At 43.2% G+C, this 18,579-nt stretch overlaps 1 protein-coding gene across 1 annotated transcript in view; it reads left to right on the forward strand.

The window, feature by feature from the left end:
- The window catches only part of CHN2 (chimerin 2), a gene marked incomplete at its 3' end in the record, with an annotated part of 196,252 nt that overhangs the window by 148,194 nt on the left and 29,479 nt on the right, over positions 1-18,579 (forward strand).

Here is an 18,579-nt window from a genome sequence, read left to right on the forward strand (position 1 = left end):
AGAAAAGACAGGCAATTACACAGAAGTGGGAAGCAGATGATGAAAACAAAGTGAAAGCACTGTCATGATGGGGACTTACACTACGAACCATCCCAATGATTCTAAACTGTACTAACATGTCGTCAGAATATTCACTGACTTCTTCACGTCCAAGAGCAGGCTTTCTCTGTCAAAAAAAAAAAAAAAAAAAGATGATCCTAATAGTTATACATTTTCCTTGACATTGCATTTTGGGGGAAAGAATATTCACAAACAGATTTATTGAGATGCCCAAGAAAAATTCCTAATCGTCAATTTGTATTTTTCTGATTCAGAGATGCATTGGAAAGATTTACTAAAATCTCACCGTTTCTTTTAACTTGGAGTATAAACTTCGCATTACATTGTTTTATGATAAGTTAGTGAGCTTATCTCTTTATTTGTCCCTATTTGATCTCTAAGACTCTTTAGAGCTGATTTGGTATTAAGCACTCAGCACGGGCTTTAAGAAGCAGTGCAAACTCCATTACAATGCCTTACCAAAATCTGGTTAGGTGACACTATTACACTGGTACAGACAACTGGATATCTAGATGTCACATATCTCCTTGGCCTGTATGAATCTGGGCAAAGATCTGTGGGTGTCACTGACACCCCCATTGGTAGCATTGGTAGATGGTCTACTTCTGGTGATAGATGAAGACCAGACATCATATTGTGTTGACCTGCCTATATGAATGCTAATAAGAGTAGACAGAGGTGCTTTTTGGTGGCTTCATTTTCATGTATGTAAGAGATGCCAATGGGAAAATTTCCAATAATTACATCTTTGCCCCTAAGCGCTCCCTCAGAGAGTCCTTCACAGGGCTCATCTTGCCCCTCGTCTTCTTCCATGAGTGCAAGGAATTTTTGGGTTAATGAGAAAGTATGGGCTATAATGCTTTCTCTGTCTTGATTACATCTGATTTTGTTTCATCTGATCCAGCCAGTGATGTAGATCAGGGGTTCTCAAACTTTTTCTTTCTGAGGCCCCTACCCCAACATGCTCTAAAAACTCCACGGCCCACCTGTGCCAGAACAACTGGTTTTTGGCCAGTGTTAGGGGGTAACAAGTGGTGCAATTGCCTGGGGCCCCTGCAAAGCTACGTTGCTCAGGCTTCGGCTTCAGTGCCAGGTAGGGTTCAGGACTTTGGCTTTCTGCCCTGTACCCTAGCAAGTCTAATGCTGGCCCTGCTTGGCAGCCCCCCGTAACCTGCTCACGGCCTGCCGGGGTACCCCGGACCCTTTGTTGAGAACCCCTGCTATAGAATACCTTCCTCTGTGCTTGTTAGATCGGTAGACTTGCTGAAGCAGCCAGAAGGCTCATTGAGGAATTTATCTGTCCCTGTTGAGTATATTCATGTGCCTGACATTTCTTACTAGAATCTGCAGCCTGAGAGTGGTGTTGGAACCTGAGCTGCTGTTTGACGTTCAAATATAGCCGTGTCTAGCAAAGCTTTTTTTCACCTACTTCTAACTTGGACATTACAATGGGTTCTTTTGGAAGTGGGTCTTACTAACATGATCAATGCCTTTGCCACTGCCACATTACATTATTGCAATGTGCTCTGTGTTGGGCTACACCTTAAATCAATCTGGAAACTGACGCCACAGCAGAATGCAGCAGCTCATTCAGTAGGTCATGCGCTCTAAGACTACATGACATAGGTGCACTGAGAGCTGCATTGGCTGGGTGCCTGTTAGTTTCCAGGTAGAATTCTTAAGATTTTGAGTTTTGACCTCTGAAGCCCTCTGGGTATGTCCACACTGCACCTGAGAGCTATGATTCCCAGCCCAAGGCAGATAGGCTGGCCCTAGCACTGCTTACAAAACCAGTGTGCATGTTGTGGCACTGCCAGTGGCTTTGGCTAGCTGCCCGAATCCCAGTCTACCCAACCCTCTGGATCCGAAGTCAGGCAGCTTGCCCAAACTGTGCCAGTGTTGCAGTGTCCACACCGCTATTTTTAGCGTGCTAGCTCGCGCTGAGCTAGTGTGAGTCTGTCTATCCATGCAGCGTAGACATACCCTTCGTGGCTATCTTGCCCACTAAAGAGATCGCCTCTATCCTTGTGACACACTGCCAAATGTGCAGTCAGCTAAGGTGCTCGAGCTGGATTTTCCTTGGTAGAAAAAGAGAAGGTTCTCCCAAGTGGGGGGCCCTCAGCTTTGGAATGTACTGTCCCCTTTTGGTCCAAAACAACCCATATCTGACCCGTAGGGTGTCCTCTCTTTACCCAGGCTTTTGGGTCAGGGAGGGGCATGATATGAGCTGGTAATTGTGGAAAATGCAGAGTATAGTTTGTGTGTGATTTGAGTTGGCTATTTTCTGGTTTCCATGGAAGCTGTTGGCTTTCTTTTGTCATTGGTCTTTCAGTTATGTCAGAGAACTTAAGAGCCCATATAGGTTTTTTTCCAAAAATATTTATTATAGGTTGAGATGGTGAGACAAGAGTGAGACAAGATGGCAGTCCCCTTACTGAAATTCCACTGTATTACAACCATAATAGGCTAATTTGTTAAGCTTCTTAAAGCAAAGCAGATGGCTTTAACTGTAAAAAATGCACTTGAACCATGAGGGAATTAACTTATTTGAATTGTGTCTACAATATAAATTATTTGCAGCCTCGTTTTTAAAAATATGGCACCCAGGAGTTGTAATTCCTAGTGCTGTGGTCTTAAAAAAATGTTTTTGTTTTCCTCCTAATTTATAAATATTCTTGATGTGAAGAGGGTAGGTATAGAATGAAAACATATTATCCAGTGAGAATGTGCATACATCTAGAGTTTTCTTTAAATGCACTGAAGTCTGATTTTAATTCCTTTCTTGCACACTGGAATGCTTTTGTGTCAGCCCCATGCTGAGTAAATCCTTCATTAATACCTTCTATAATAAGTATGTCTCCCTGTCCACCAGTGCTGATGTGCTACATGTTACAAACAGCTGAGAGTCTAGGACACTGAAGCTGGGAAATGTATCTTGAATAGGCTCCAGCAAGGACATGACTGTGGTGTGCCTTTCTCTGGTAATGTTTAGATTAAGTCTGTCTTTCAGTTGACGTCTTTGGAGAGCAAAAATGAAACCAAGAAAGGGCTATGATTCATATCAGACCACTCATGACCTGTTTCTTTTCTTATTGCTCATTTTCAGCCATGAAAATAAGCTTTTTATTTTGTTTCCAAACATACTTTTAACTGTTTGTTAACTAGCAGTGCTAATAATTTCTAGGCAAGACTAAGGTTTTCTTTGTAGTTTAACAGAATATCATGGAATACCTGATAAAACAAATCATGGAATACCTGATAAAACAAAATGTGTGTGTTTGTGTGAAGTGTGTAACTGAAAGTACAATCTCTCTTGAAATTCTTCGGCAGAATTCCTCCTCTAAAACTGAGAGTTTATCAGAGCAAAGTACTGTAGTATGTATTGCTTAATGTGCAACTAAGTAAAACTGACACCACCTTACTGAATAGATCCTGATCCTGTGTGCATAGAGAATCATATCTACTGGCCCATATCTATGAGATGTCAAGCACACTCAATTCCTATGAGCTTCATTGAGAGTTGAGGGCTATCTCTGGTAGGATTAGACCTTTAAAGAGACCAAAAAAAAAAATCCCTAAGGTTTGCTTTGTTTTGTTTTGTTTTCTCTAGCTCCTGTTAGCACTGTAGAGACGGTACAGTTAAGAGGGAGCTTGATGCACTCGGTTACTTTTTGTGTTAAGCACTACCACAATGTAAATGTTTAATAATAATAAACATGTAATTCCATAATGCTATGTTTAGAATCAAATCACAAATAGAAAGAAAGACAGCTAATTTTACAATTGCTTGTGTCTTTAATCTCCTTGCCTTGATTTATTAATAGTGGATAACTTTTTCTAGTGGGCTATAATTAAGGTGCTGTTACATCTAATGAATCATTCTGCATATTTTTATTCTCTGAAGAGAGGCTGCCTGTTCTTCATTATATATGTACTAAGTAATAGCAGTACATATGTGATTTACAAGCTTGGGTGAACTTATGTTTCACTAAGTTCAGCAGAATACAGTAAAATCATCTTTAAGCTTTGTAAATAATGGCTCACTATGATGCTCAGTACCCTGAATAGAAAGCGGCAGGAATGGTGGATCATCTCCCTAATCTGAAATACTGGATTAGGATCTGATTCTGAGTGGTGCTGTGTGCTCTTAACTCCCAAGTGGCTCCAGAGGAAGCTGAAGATGCTCAGCATTTGCAGGAGACAACCAGTGGCTCCTAGGTTCTACCTTTTTATTTGCTGTGATGTGCGCTCCTCTCCAAATCCCAACATTTCTTCACATTTACTGTCTGGCAACTGTTTTGTCAATGGTGATGCAGGACGGTTATGACCATCCCCCTGGAAGAACTGAGGTGCAGAGAAGTTAATTAACTTTCCCCAGTTCACACTGCCAGATACAGAACCCAGGAGTCCTGGCTTCCAGCCCCTTGCTCTGATGACTAGATAACATATCTATTCATTACAGCATCATATTTTAAAAAGTCCTCTTACATGTGCTACTAATGTTTTCTTGCAAGTTGTCTTATTAGAAATATTTGTTTGTTAGGTCACATTTAAAATCACAGCCTTTGATTTCATGATTTCTTGGTTTGTTTTTCTTCCGAGCATATCACATATGCAACATCTGCACACACATCTTTTGCTGAAGAAATATGCAGAATATAACGTACTATGTGTAAATACTGTAGGTCAATTTTCTCCCCAAGAACTAATTAGTGAGATTCTAAGAAGTATGTTGATTTTTATAAATATTGTCTATATAAAGCTGCAAAAATACTTTAATTGGACAAGATCTGGTGCTCTGCTAACTGCATTGCCTCCCCACTGAATACAGAGTCCAGCTCTAGGGCCCTGACCTGATATTCAAAGCTCTCCAACGGACTGAACTTCATAACCTGAAAGATAGTCATTCCCTTTGCAACTATGACATCCTGCAATAGCTGCATTCCATTGACACAGGGAAACTATTGACCAATAGTGGGAGGCTCATGAGTGCTGAAGACATATTAGGAGTTGGACCTAAAATATGTAACTCACTCTCACAAGTGAGAAGAATGACCACAGAACTAACCGCTTTCAGAAGTGAGGCACCAATTGTGCAAAGACCTAGGCACTTGCTTAGCTTCATGTGCTGAGAGTGGCTAGTCCCATTTACTTCGGTGACGCTACGCATAGTGTATAAATTTAAACACGTATGTAAGTCTTTGCAAGATTGCTGCTTAAGTGCAAAACTAAGTTTAGTTTTTAATTTCCCTTAGTTTCTACACACACACATACACACACACACAGAAACAAAAATCAACAAATGAGCTATAAACAAATCAAACTATTTATCCTCTAGGGTGGGAAAGATGAGAACTAATAAGAACCTCAAAATATGTTTTTAAATATTTGGAAGGTACTCAGATAGATTCTATGATCACAGGACTATATAAGTATTATACAGAACAGCTATAAAACTATATTGGAATGGTGGCAATTATGTATTTCAAAAAAGGCTTCATTACATTTGCTGTGCAATTTAGAAATGTTTGTGTTGAGGAAATGGAATTTACTGCATTTTTATTGTATCTTGCTGCTAGCGCCATAGAGGTAGTGGAATAAATTTGAGGCAGAGTAGTGATGTCATTCTCTTTTTTTTTTTCTTTCTTTTTTTATTTAATCCTTTTTTTGTATTGAGAGCAGCCATCTGTCCTTCTTAGAACAATCACTGAAGCAGCTGTGCATGTAGTGCCATCAATAACAAAAGCTTCTACTTCATACCAGAGGGCAGCAGACTAGAGGTCGCGGGGAGGTATAAGAACGATCAGGGTCAACTGACACCTGATGCCACTCTGTATGGAAAAATAAAACTAGGATTATACAGCCTTTATGTGCGCATTGACTAGTAGATCAGTAGGGTCACCCTTTTGTTTGTGCTTTGTCTTTAGCAGCTATGGGAATGCCTGAGTGTGTTATGTATATTTCCCCATTACCACCTTCAGGGTTAAAAAAAAAAAAAGGCAGGAGGGGGAGCCGCAAGCAAGGAACAAAGCAAATATTACACATCATTTCTTTTGAAGGGACAGAAAAGGGGCATTGGCAGTCAGTACTTTATAATAGTTCAAGATAGACCCTGTCAAACATTCTGTGTATTCTATAGCAAGCTGTGCCATACAGTGCAACGAATCATGATTTTGATGTTGCATCTGCAGCATAGTGTAGTTCCCTTGGCTGACTACGGGAACAGAGAACCTGATCCAGGGCCAGCTTCTGATCAGACATTCTAGAGGTGCAGAAGCCTCAGAGGGCTACATAAATAGGCTGCATCTCAGGCTCACCTGTCCTGGGGAGTTGGGCTTTGTGCGTAATGGGGTGGAGGGAGAGGAAGCAAATGCACATGTTACATAGGATAGACTCGCCCATTCCCTAAGTAGCTGTTCAGATCAGGTAAGTGAGACCTTCTTCCCCCTAAGCAGCCCTAATCTTATGATTAACTTTTACCTTCCTTGTTCTGGGTCCCTATAGAGAATGGGCAGTAGTAACCTCCTTATATACCTCCCGGAGGAGGAGAGGAATCTATGGGACTCGGTTCATTTTTATTAAAAATAAAAAATATATACCTTGTGGAGTGGTGACCAGTGAGTGCAGCATCTACCCTCTTTTCCCGAAAGCCAGATTGCTAAATGGGGGACAGCTTTTACCTAATATGGTGCCTCTTGTCAGGCTGAATTCCAGTTTTAAGCCATCTGCCAGAGATACAGCATGCCTCCTTGCATCTCCTTGGATAACAGTCATTTAGGGAGGAGTCTGCTCCTTACCACAGACACAGGGAAAACATTCAGTGAAGCCTGGTTGGGTGGAGTCTGATTCTACAGCTGGAAAGCTACAAACACCATATGCAGCCACCGCAGTGGGATCCATCTTTGGACACAGAATAGTGTCCATAGATGCACAATGCAGGCAGGCTACATGACAACCACAGCTGCAGAAGCTGATAGGTACAGGAATAGGCCCAGAATAATAGTGCAACACTTGGCTTTACATCTGCCTGTCTTCTCTACACTAGACTTAAAATTACACATATATATAGTTTCCCATGGCCCTCCCCTTGCTTCCAAGCTGTAGAAAGATGCTGAAACAGCAGGTTGTGATCATATCATAAAACACACGATTCTGCAGCGAAACTAACCTCCTCTCCCTTTCTCTAGAGACATGACTGTATTAATCTGAAGCTGTTTGTTTTGTCAAGTGTAATGGTTAAGGTTTGTTAAATTGCTTTTGATGACAATACTCCTTTCAGCTGTGTTCTCTGTGTTCTCTGATGCATCATGTTCTGCTCTCCACTAATTGTCCACTTCATCTCCTAATTTGTATGTGTAGTTGATGTCACCATGTACTTGGCTGTATAGTTTGTAATTTTATTACAAGAAAAAGTCACAAGACTTTGTGGAAAAAATGTGAGCAGCAAAACAGAATAGAAATGGATAACATGATGGAAAATATATAACAGATTTCTAGTTCACACCCTTGGTATTATACGGTGACCCCACAATCTCTGTAGGCTAGGTAGATTAACATTCATATAAGTGTTTACAAGAATAAGGCTGACATTTTTTTATCTCTAACGCACAGCCTGAAAATAGCAAAAGCTGAAAACAAAACGGGGGAGCAAGTGGAGCAATTTGCCCTGGGCCCCACAGGGGCCCCGCAAGCCCTGGGCCCAGCGGCAGTCCGGGTTTTCGGCGGCGGGGGGCCCTTCAGTCGATCCATGCCTTCGGCAGCACTCCAGGGCCCCCCACCACCAAAATGCCCCGCGAGCCCTGGGCCCAGTGGCAGTCCGGGTTTTCGGCGGCGGGGGGCCCTTCAGTCGATCCATGCCTTCGGCAGCACTCCAGGGCCCCCCCCCCCCGCGAGCCCTGGCCTGGTGGCGGTCTGGGTCTTCGGCGGCATTTCGGCAGTGGGGGGCCCTTCGGTGCTGCCAAAGATGCGGAGCGATTGAAGGGCCCCCCGCCGCCGAAGACCCAGATCGCTGCCGGGTGAGTACAAGCGCCGCAGCTACCCCGCTTTGCCCCTGGCCCCCTGAATCCTCTGGGCAGCCCTGAAACAAAATCACATATCACTAGATGCTGCAAGGCGCTAATCATTCTCAACTCCCAGTGAGGACCATAAGGGATAAGACCTGTAAGAATCATCTCCTGATAAACTATGTTTTATAAATTGCCAAATCATATAGTCTCAGCAAGTTATTTATGCTATTTCACTTTATATCAATTTTTTCTTCAACTTGTGACCTTCAAGTTCACTCACATTTAGCTACCTTGCTCTAGGGGAAAACTCATGGCAATATTTGCTGTTAGTTCCAGAGAATGCCCCAACAGGCTTTCCATTCAGGCAGCTCTGCCAAAGTTACTTATGCAGTCCTTTCAGAGGTCAGCAGACTCTGATGAGTGGTTAGTGGCTCAGAACTTCATGGCTATTTTTGTCTGACTATGTGATTTCTGGGAAACGTCTCTGAAAACTATCCTCCTCCTCCTCCTTTTGTCATAAACCCACAAAGACTGGATTTTTGGTTCTCAGCATGAACAGCAGCACCGACTTTGGTACATACTGTTCAAAACAAGCCTACAGAATTAGGCCGCAATATTGATTTAGTCTCATCCCGAAGGAAGATTATTCCCCCCATCACAATACAGTATTAGAACTGCTATGACAAGAAAGTGAAATAAACAAAAGTTATTCTTCAGCTACAGAAATTTACATTTTAAATTTCACTGTCTATGCCACAGCCAACCGATGATTACAAGCCATGTATTACTGTCCGATAACGCCTACCTCTAGGGCAGGGGTGGCCAACCTGAGCCTGAGAAGGAGCCAGAATTTACCAATGTACATTGCCAAAGAGCCACAGTAATACGTCAGCAGCTTCCCATCAGCTCCCTCCCGCCCACCAGCAGCCCCGCCGATCAGCACCTTCCCCTCCCTTCCTCCCTGCACCTCCTGATCAGCTGTTTCATGGCATGCAGGAGGCTCGGTGGGGGAGGAGCGAGGGCATAGCAGGCTCAGGGGTGGGAGTGGGAAGGAGTGGAGTGGAGTGGGGGAAGGCCCTGGGGCAGAGCCAGGAGTTGAGCAGTGAGCACCCCCTGGCACATTGGAAAGTTGGCACCTGTAACTCCAGCCCTGGAGTCGCAGCCTATACAAGGAGCTGCATATTAACTTCTGAAGAGCCGCATGTGGCTCCGGATCCACAGGTTGGCCACCCCTGCTCTAGGGCACTGTGACCCTTGAGACAGAGAAATTATAATTATCCCATAAGCAATAATACATGACTTGGTGTGTGTTTATGGTGCCATATACACTCTTGGACATGTGGTGAGATATGAGGTTAAACATCCAGTCCCTATGTCCACTGAGCAGACATGTTCGCTATATACTCTGGAGTTTATTATTGAACTCACTTATTTTAATGTTCTGGCTGGCTGAGTTCAGCTCTATTCAAATATCATCTCATGATGTCATAGCTCTGAAATGTTGTAATTCAGAGCTTGATCTGTGATTTAGCTCAGTGGGAATTGAGGACTATCAGCACCTTACAGGATCTGTCCCTCAGTTAGATGGCTTCTTCAAATCAGAGACATTATCTCATGACATTATCTCATTGTTACTCATGACAACTTCAACTTTGAATTATCCTAAAGGACCCTAACACTAAAACATAAATTTATCAATAACCAAATATATTCTACCAAAAAGGAGTTGTGATTACTAATACTTAATATAGAATATCAGGATTGGAAGGGACCTCTGGAGGTCATCTAGTCCAACCCCGTGCTCAAAGCAGGACCAATCCCCAGGCAGATTTTTGCCCCAGATCCCTAAATGGTCCCCTCAAGGATTGAACTCACAACCCTGGGTTTAACAGGCCAACCCACTGAGCTATCCAAGCTTATAAAATACAGAAGCACTTACTTAATTTATTCTAAAAGATGTATAGAGAGATACTAAATGTCTGTTATTTAAAGAAAATACTGTCACAGCTTTGGCACCTATAGAGAACATTGCCAATAGGATAACAGGATCATCTAGGACTTTTGGCAAAATTTGGGTTAACTACTGTATCTGGATTCTGGTTAAACTACAGAAATAATTATCACTGGTACTTTTATTGTTTATAGATGCAATAATTGTACACTGCTTTACAGATGCACTAATTTAAAATGTGCCTGTCCCAAAGAGGTTACAGTCTGACTCAGTCAGATGCAGTACATGGCATAACAGTTCAATCATAATAATATGTGCCATGGGCCCCTATAGAGAGCAGGAGGGAGTACAGATACAAATTTAGTGAGAAAGTCCCAATTTTCAAATGAATTGGAATCCCAAAGGTAAAGTCTTCTATTAAGATTGCTTCAAAGCCCCCATGGGAGGTTTATTTTTGGATATATTGAATTGGAGGTGTCAGAGACAGTCAGATGTGAGACTGAGATGTTTGGGAGGTGAAGGAGACAGATCAAGCACAGAAAGATAGATTTGGGTGTTCTGAACATCAGAGTGGTAGCTGAAACCCTGGAAGCAGATTGGGTTGCCAAGGGAACTGTATAGAAGGGCAAGGATAGAGGACTGAGGACAGAACTCTGAGGAATACTGACACAGGGGGCTGGGATCTAGGCCCACCAAAGGAGATGCTGAAAGAGCAGCCTGTGAGGTAGGAGGAAAGCAGAGACTCACAGAAGCCCAGGGAGGAGGAGTGATTCACACTGTTAAGGTAGCAGGTAATAAACACTAAGTACAAAGAACAGGCCCATCAGCTTGGCCAGGTCATTAGTAACCTTGACAAGGTTGGAGCTGGATTGGAGAGGATAAAAGAGAGAGTGGGAGACAACAAGAATAAATAGACTAGACCTGCTGTTACCGTGTTAATCTTGTGACTCTTCAGGGCTACTCAAGGAGAGCATAGTAATACTTTCCTCCTTCAGATCCCTCTTCAAGACCCACTTCTGCCATGATACCTACAAGAAATTAGCTGACTTGTATTGGCTAGTTGGAGGGGCATTTGGGGCTTGATAATATTTATTTTCTTTGAAAAACGTGTATATATATATATATATATATATATATATATATATATATATATATATATATACTAATGATTTTGTTTTACTCCTGTCTTGTACCTTTTCCTCTTAGATTATGACAGGGACCATGTCTTCATGTATACTTGGGCAGTACCTAGTGCATTGTGGGCACAACCATAATATAAATAATAAGATTTATAATGAAAATGTTGCTTGTGTCAACCAATCTAGATTAGAAAATACTGAAATCTTCTTTGGATTAATTTATATTTAACACATGGCACATCGCACCTTCAAAGTGCTGAATACAGACTTAAATGTAATGTTTGTAAGAACTAAACAACGGTTTATTTTAAAAAAACTTAGAAATGAAAATACTATAATAGACTCTTACTGGAGTATAATAGTTGTTATAAAATATATATCTTAAAACAGTAAGCAACACATTTATATAGCAGCAGAAAGAGTTCTCGCATTCCAGTGCCCATTATGTTTAATTGGAGATGTGTATGTGATCACACACCACTTAAGAATGTACCCACCAGTAGTTGTTCCAAAAATTGTGTATTACATTAATACTCCATAAGAAGCTTACAGCACATATTATTTTTAGTAATGGTCCCTCTAGTCTCCTCCTGAATCCACAACATTTCATCTTTAGCTATCATAGTTTTGTTCACTACATTGTTTTGAGAAAAACAATCAGAGTATATTAAGAGAAATCTGATTAGGGAGTATTAAAATAATCTTAATTCAAATTTTCTAATAAAGAGTATGTCTTTCATTTGGGAGTTGCAGGAGGTAAAGTGTGGTCTGCTTCGCAGTAGCTAAAGTGTAGTCTGTATCTATAGCTGTATCAGTACAAATATAGGGGTGGGATTGAGTACTGTCAGAGGGGAAGTGAATATACACCTCTACCCCGATATAATGCGGTCCTCGGGAGCCAAAAAACTCTCACCGCCTTATAGGTGAGACTGCATTATATCAGGTACGGTCCGGTACGGCGTACCGGCTCCCCGGAGGTGATTTAAAGGGCCCGGTGCTCCAGCTGCTGTGGGGAGCCCTGGTCCCTTTAAATCACCGCTGGAGCTCTGGCAGTGGGGCTCGGATGGGGATTTAAAGGGCCTGGAGCTCCCCGCAGTGGCCAAAGCCTCTGGGCCTTTAAATCATCGCCCGAGCCCGGCTGCCAGAGCCCCGGGGCTCCGGCAGCCAGGCTTGGGCGGTGATTTAAAGGGTCTGGGGCTCCACACGAATTCAGATATAACGCGGTAAAGCAACAGGGCTCGGGTGGCGCTTTAAAGGGCCCAGGGCTCCCCACTGCTTTACCGCGTTGTATCCGAATTCGTGTTATATTGGGTCACGTTCTATCAGGGTAGAGGTGTAAATGGAAATTGATCACTGTCACGCTAACTTGTACGTTCAGGAGGTGTGGAAAGATTTTAATTAAATGTTGTTTACTGCAGCTGGAGCAGCTGCATTCCTCTTTGCATGTAAAATTTCCATTGATATCAACTAAGTAGTAGGATGGCGGATGGAGATTAATGGTAGCGTCTCTGGTTTGCTGAGATTATGCTCATTGAAGCAGGGGGAGGCACTCTGTGAATCTCTGCTTTGCCCTGATACATGTTAGAGTAGCCAGGGGTTGCTCTAACTGGCACTGGCTTGCAACAATCCTCAAGGGACCCTTCACAGGCCCATCATAACTAGAGTGCACCATCATGCCCCTAATATGCCCTGGAGTGGAGGGCGGCATAGAAGCCCACCCTGCTGGCTCTGCTGCTGTTGAGGACTCCGCTGGGGGTTACAGCCAGTCTTCTCTTTCCTTGTGCCATCAGAGAAAAGTAGTGCAGGGGGGTCGACTTAAGTGGATTGGGGAAAAAGTCACAGCCCTAGTCTGCTGCTTTATGCACTCAGTATATATTATTGATCGTGACATGGGGAAGGGATCTCTGTAAAAAAAAAAAAAAAAAATCCAAATGCAACAGGTAAACTTTATAGTGGTCCCCAACCAAAAAAATAAAAATAAAAATGCAAGTCTTAAATTAGAGCTGTGTGGGTGTTAAAAAGAAAGAGAGGGGAAGAAGCAGACAGCACATAAACAGAAAATGGTGCTACACACACAGCATGGACATGCATAGTGTGGTGCTGTCTGAAAGAGGCTTTGGGTTGTAAGCAAATGAACGGTCTCCTGTAGTTTTGGTCTTCCTGTGTTCAGGGGAACAGGATTTTGTACATTCCTTGTAAACAAACAAGATTGCATCCCTGGTACCTGACTCCATTGTAAATTTCTGCTCCTAACTGGAACAGCCTGCAAGATCCCAAATTTTTGGCTGGTCACTCAGGCCCAAAAAAGTATCTTAATACGTTGAAGAACCTAACGTCCCATTCCTACAGTTCTTACACAAGGCTAGAATTTGCAAATGTTCAGCTCATGGAGCTCCAGTTGACCTGAAAGAGAGTTATGTGTATGGATCCGCTACAGCATTGCATCCTTTTAAGGGGGAGCTCACAGCCTGGAGGAGCTCAAAGCATCTTGCATTCAGGCAAAATTTTTACTGATTTCAGGAGGAGTTTTGCTTTAAAAAATAATAATTAAAAAAAAGGACCATAAGTGAGGGCATCAGCTGATCAGTGTTCTCAGTGCCACAATATTTGACTACATAGTTATTTCCTCAATATTGTTTTGTGCTCCTCTCACAGCACTGGTGGAATCTAGATTAGCTGGTGTGCAGATAAATTATTTCCCTTCTGATGGAAACTTCCATCAAAAATATTCCAGGAAAAGTATGTTCTGCTTTGATTTTAAAAAAGCAGCAGACAAAGTTCCTTATACTCTGCTCTACTTTCCTAACTTGGAGCTCAGTTCTGCAAAGCTTCATTCACACGAGTAATCCCTACTCACACAAGTAGTCCTGGTAACCCTCAGTCAGAGTAACAGTTTCTTATATTATTAAGAAGATTGCAGGACCAGGCCCTGAAGCACCCCACCATGTACATCATGTAATGCTCAATGTCTATCGCTGTTTCTCATGGAGAGCTTGTAACAACACAGAAGCTTCTTTTGAACGTTCTCCTTTCATTCTCTTTTGCAGTAGGATCAACGTACTGATTTAATATTTTGTAAACACAGCCTTTAGTTCAGTAGCCCTCACGACCATTTCTCTGAGCTCCTTTGTGACTTGTGGATTATTATCAGTGCATTTGGAATACTGTAGCATCCATGCTTCTTTTGAGGTGGCTGCTCTGAGTGTCAGAGGCAGAACTCTTAAGGAGGAAATTAGAAAAAAAAGTCAATACAGTTTGCAAGATTAACACACTGTGTGTCCTCTCCAAATTGTCTTTTTGACTCAGGCAAGAATGTACCATCTTGCGTACTGTGGAGCATATCACACCAGTGAGGAAACAGGCACACTTTGTTTATTAAGGGCTCTGTTGTAGATTTGCCACAACACCTGGGCAGGGAGCAAGAAGTGGTTGCGCCACCCCAGGAGCGGCCCAGAAAAACAGACTGTGACTCAGAGAGGCATGATCAGCCTTCTAGTTCATCTCCTCCTCCAAGACCTGCACCGACCTTATAGCTGAACCAAAGTGTGCCCCTCAGCAGATGAGCAGGTGGAGCCAGGGCTCCCCCACTTACCCACCCCTGCCTGCCCATCCCATACACTTGCATGGGGGTTGTAGAGGGAGATGCAGCAGACCCATGGGGGCTGTTCTCCCTCCCATGCATCTACCCACAGTATGGCTATCTGGTGCAGGGGGCTAGCAAGGCATTTTTTGCTCCTTTATTCCCCTGCACAGGCATGCAGGATGAGCCACAGCCTGGCCTTTACTTTCAGCAACTCTTCAGAGCTGCCCACACAGCTAAAATCGAATTGATGCAACAACAACAACAACAACAAAAACTGAAGATTTTTCTATAAATATTTATTCTTTCCTAGCCCCCAAGCCCTTTTGTTAGCCAACAAAGTTAGTCATGCTTTGTGGAGGATTCTGTTCAAATCGTTCAATAATCTCATTCTAAAAAGGCATGCTGAAAATGCTGCCACAGCTAAACAACGCTTTCCCTTCCCTTACTATCTAATTCTGGTTTAGTGATATTTACTGTACTGTAAATGCCCAACTTACTGTACAATGCACATGGCTTACTGAGCGACTAAGCAGCTAAAATCCTACATTCCATGGAGATCCCCCGATCCTCTCTACATCTTACATTTGGTTTTCGATCGTTATCAATGTAAATATTTTGTTAAAACTAGCAACATATTTTCAGACACCAGGAGCCTCCATGTTAGCCAGAGGTACGTCAGCCTTAGCAGGAAATGTTCTTTAAGTTAGTTGGCACAATGTCCTGTACAATAGATCTTCTAAAAAGGAAGGGGGAGGGAGGAATGAGTAAAATGAATTGCTTTTGAACTCTTTGACTGCATTGGGGCATGGGGAAGGAACAGAGCATCAAGGTTCATTATTTTGAGAACAGTTCAACTTGTTCGATTTTGCTGCTATTTGCCCTTTAAGTAGGGGGGGAGGGGAAAATTTGTGTCCTATAGTATTGTGCCCTGAATCAGATCAGTTTTCAGCATCCTTTGTTAGACATTGAATCTAGTGTGGCTTCATATGATCAAGCCTGTTAAGAGAATGCATTTACTGTGCACTTGCCCATTTTACATCCTGTGTTTGTAGTGAATCCTATTAAACAAATACCTGACAAAGACATCAGCATGGTGATAAAGCAACCTAGTGGATGAATACGATTTCAAATACAATAAACAACAAATACTGATCTGCCCTAGACATACATATGAATTGGATTAGCTTGGTTTTCCTTCTTTAAGTCAATTAGTTTAAACAATCCTATGAGAAACGCCCGTATTTCCATTAGGTACTATGTCTGTCCTTAAGATGACATGTAATATTTTAAAAGTAATGTATTCTAATATATAGATATTTTAAGATGTACACTATATCATCATAATCCTGTCGTTTGAGTGTCACATTCACAATGTTATGTAAAAATATAGCTTATATAATGGGATTTTTATCAGTCCAGTGGCATCAATGCAAATGCTAAAGCATTATGAGGAAGCTGACCTCTCTGACCTTGATTCAGTCACGCTGGATATCAGAGAGGAACTATTTAATGTTTACGTTGAGGGTTCATAGCTACGTAAGTGTTTTAAAAAAAAATGTCCAAAGTTAGTTACTGGATTATGATTTTCTCTGTCAATGTAACAGATAAATCTGAACTCATTTGAAGCTGAAATACTGAAATATAACATGCTGAGTGTTTAGGACAAAAGCCTTAAAGTGATGTGTTGATGCCCTAAGTTTTCTTTCCTAAGGGCCTTATCCTGCTCCCATTGAAATCTATCCCTCTGAGGAGATCACTGTTATCCTCATTGAATGGGAGCAAGAACAGGTCTTAAACGAGTGTTATCGTGATTCCCTGAAGTAGATGCTGAAGATATTTGGGACAGGTATAACATTCCTCTGGATCTAAGCCCCTAATGTCTGCTGAGGCTAGATACATGCATCAAATTGTACGTCCTGTCCTAAAACACTAAATGTCTAATTAAGAGCCGATCCACTGGAGAAGATTTTTTTGGGTTCAAAGCTCTGATTTCTGATCTGGCAGTGAACAGGATATATTAATTGAAGGATGCACAGAATAGCACCAGACAACACCTCCGGGCTGAGCAATATCAATGCAGCATGTTTAGAACTGCCTGCTGATCAGTTAACAGTGCCACTCAGTTGTGCTTTCAGTTGGAAAAGAGGGTGAGAGTGGCAACTGCTTATTTAGCAAGAGGAGTCTCAGTGGAAACAGTAACTAACTACCAAGGCTTCTAAATCAGATAGGGGGGAGAGAGAGAGAGTTATGCTGCCAATTACGTGGAAAAGAAAGGGAAGAGAAGTACATTCAGGATAGAAACAACTACGTCATGTCACGTTTGAAAAGCTGATTTTGCAGGTTACAGACCTTGTTAAATGCCCTAAGTAGGGCACTATATGAAATTACACAGTCTGATCTTACTGATGGTTGGCCATCTGTCCCTGCGGGCTTTCATATCAGGAGAGCATAATTTTTACTGAGAGCATGTAAACTATGTGGTGATATTGTTTTAAGTCAGTAAATTAGATGAACCCCCTAGGATGTCTAAGGGATTGGGGTGTGGGTAGAGCCAAAGGAAGAAACGACTTCACAAATTAACAAAAGTAAGTCTGTTTAGATCATTTAATTTTCTATTGTCTTTGGGTTCAAGTGTGGAAAAGAATGGGCATAAAGGCAGAAACAAAGAGTGGCAGGGCAACTCGGGCGGGGGGGGGAGAAAAGGGACAGTGGGGGGAGTTTGGCTGGGCCTCGAGTGCGTCTTGAGGGAGCCCGGCCGGGGCAGGCCCTGGCCTGGCTGATCACACCACTCCCAAGGGATCGGAGCGAATCCTGGCCCTGGGACCAGCCCCGGCTGCGCTGCCGGCTCAACCTTGCAGACACAGTTACTTCCCAGCAGGGCCAGTGCGTGCGGCCAGGAGGCAGGGCCAGGGGGAGTGGGTCTCTTGGAGGTTTGGGGGGGGGGATGCTGAGCTGGGAGGGGGTGGGGAAGATCTGTGTGCCGGGGCCCTAGGGAGTGGGGGTTCTGTGGGGGGTGCTGGGCATTTGTGTGGAGGGGCCTGAGGGGGCGCTTGGCATAGGGAGTATGGGGGAGTTGGGAGGCTGTGTGGCACAGCAGGGGCCCGCCCCCCCGAGGGGAAGAGTTACGTTGGCAGCAAAAGGCCGGGCAGGCCATTGTGCATCTGGCAACTGCCAGTTTGTAAATAGTGCCCTCGCACTGGGCTGGGCAAAGCGGGGCCGCCCCTGCTATGCCCCATTGCCCCTGGCTGGCCCCTTGCTCTGCGGACTGACCCCCCCCCCCCGCCCCGCGTCATGGTCCACTGCCCGCATGGGGCCCACAAAAGGTTAATCCGGCCCTGACTATTACTGGTCAGTTTCTGAAGCAACTCTCCTGGTAATATTGTCCACCTCTGTAGTACCTTCCCTCTGAGCATGTCAAGCAGACACTAGAGAATGAAGCCTCACAATATCCCTGTGAGGTGGGTAACTATTATCCTCCTTGTACTGATAGAGAAACAGAAATGAAAAGATTGTGACCTGCCCAAGGTCATTCAGAAGGCTGTGGCAGAGATGGGATTAAATTCCCTGAACTGGGCTTTAACCACATGTTATCCTTTCTCCCAAACATATATACTACAGAAACTAGAGAGTGGGGGAACAGCTGGACTGGTGCCACTTAGGCCCTAGACCTGCAATCCGATCTGTGCAGGATGCACCCCTTGCATCTCTGCAGAGCTCCGTTGTCTTCCATGAGATCTCTGTACAGGCTAAAGGTCACCCCTTGTGATCAGATTGAATGGCTGGGGACTTAGTTTCCAATTTTTACTGAATGTGATCTTATTGCTCACTGCTAAGTGGACC

The sequence above is a fragment of the Trachemys scripta genome, chromosome 2, assembly GCF_013100865.1.
Source record: "Trachemys scripta elegans isolate TJP31775 chromosome 2, CAS_Tse_1.0, whole genome shotgun sequence".
Taxonomy (NCBI): domain Eukaryota; kingdom Metazoa; phylum Chordata; order Testudines; family Emydidae; genus Trachemys; species Trachemys scripta.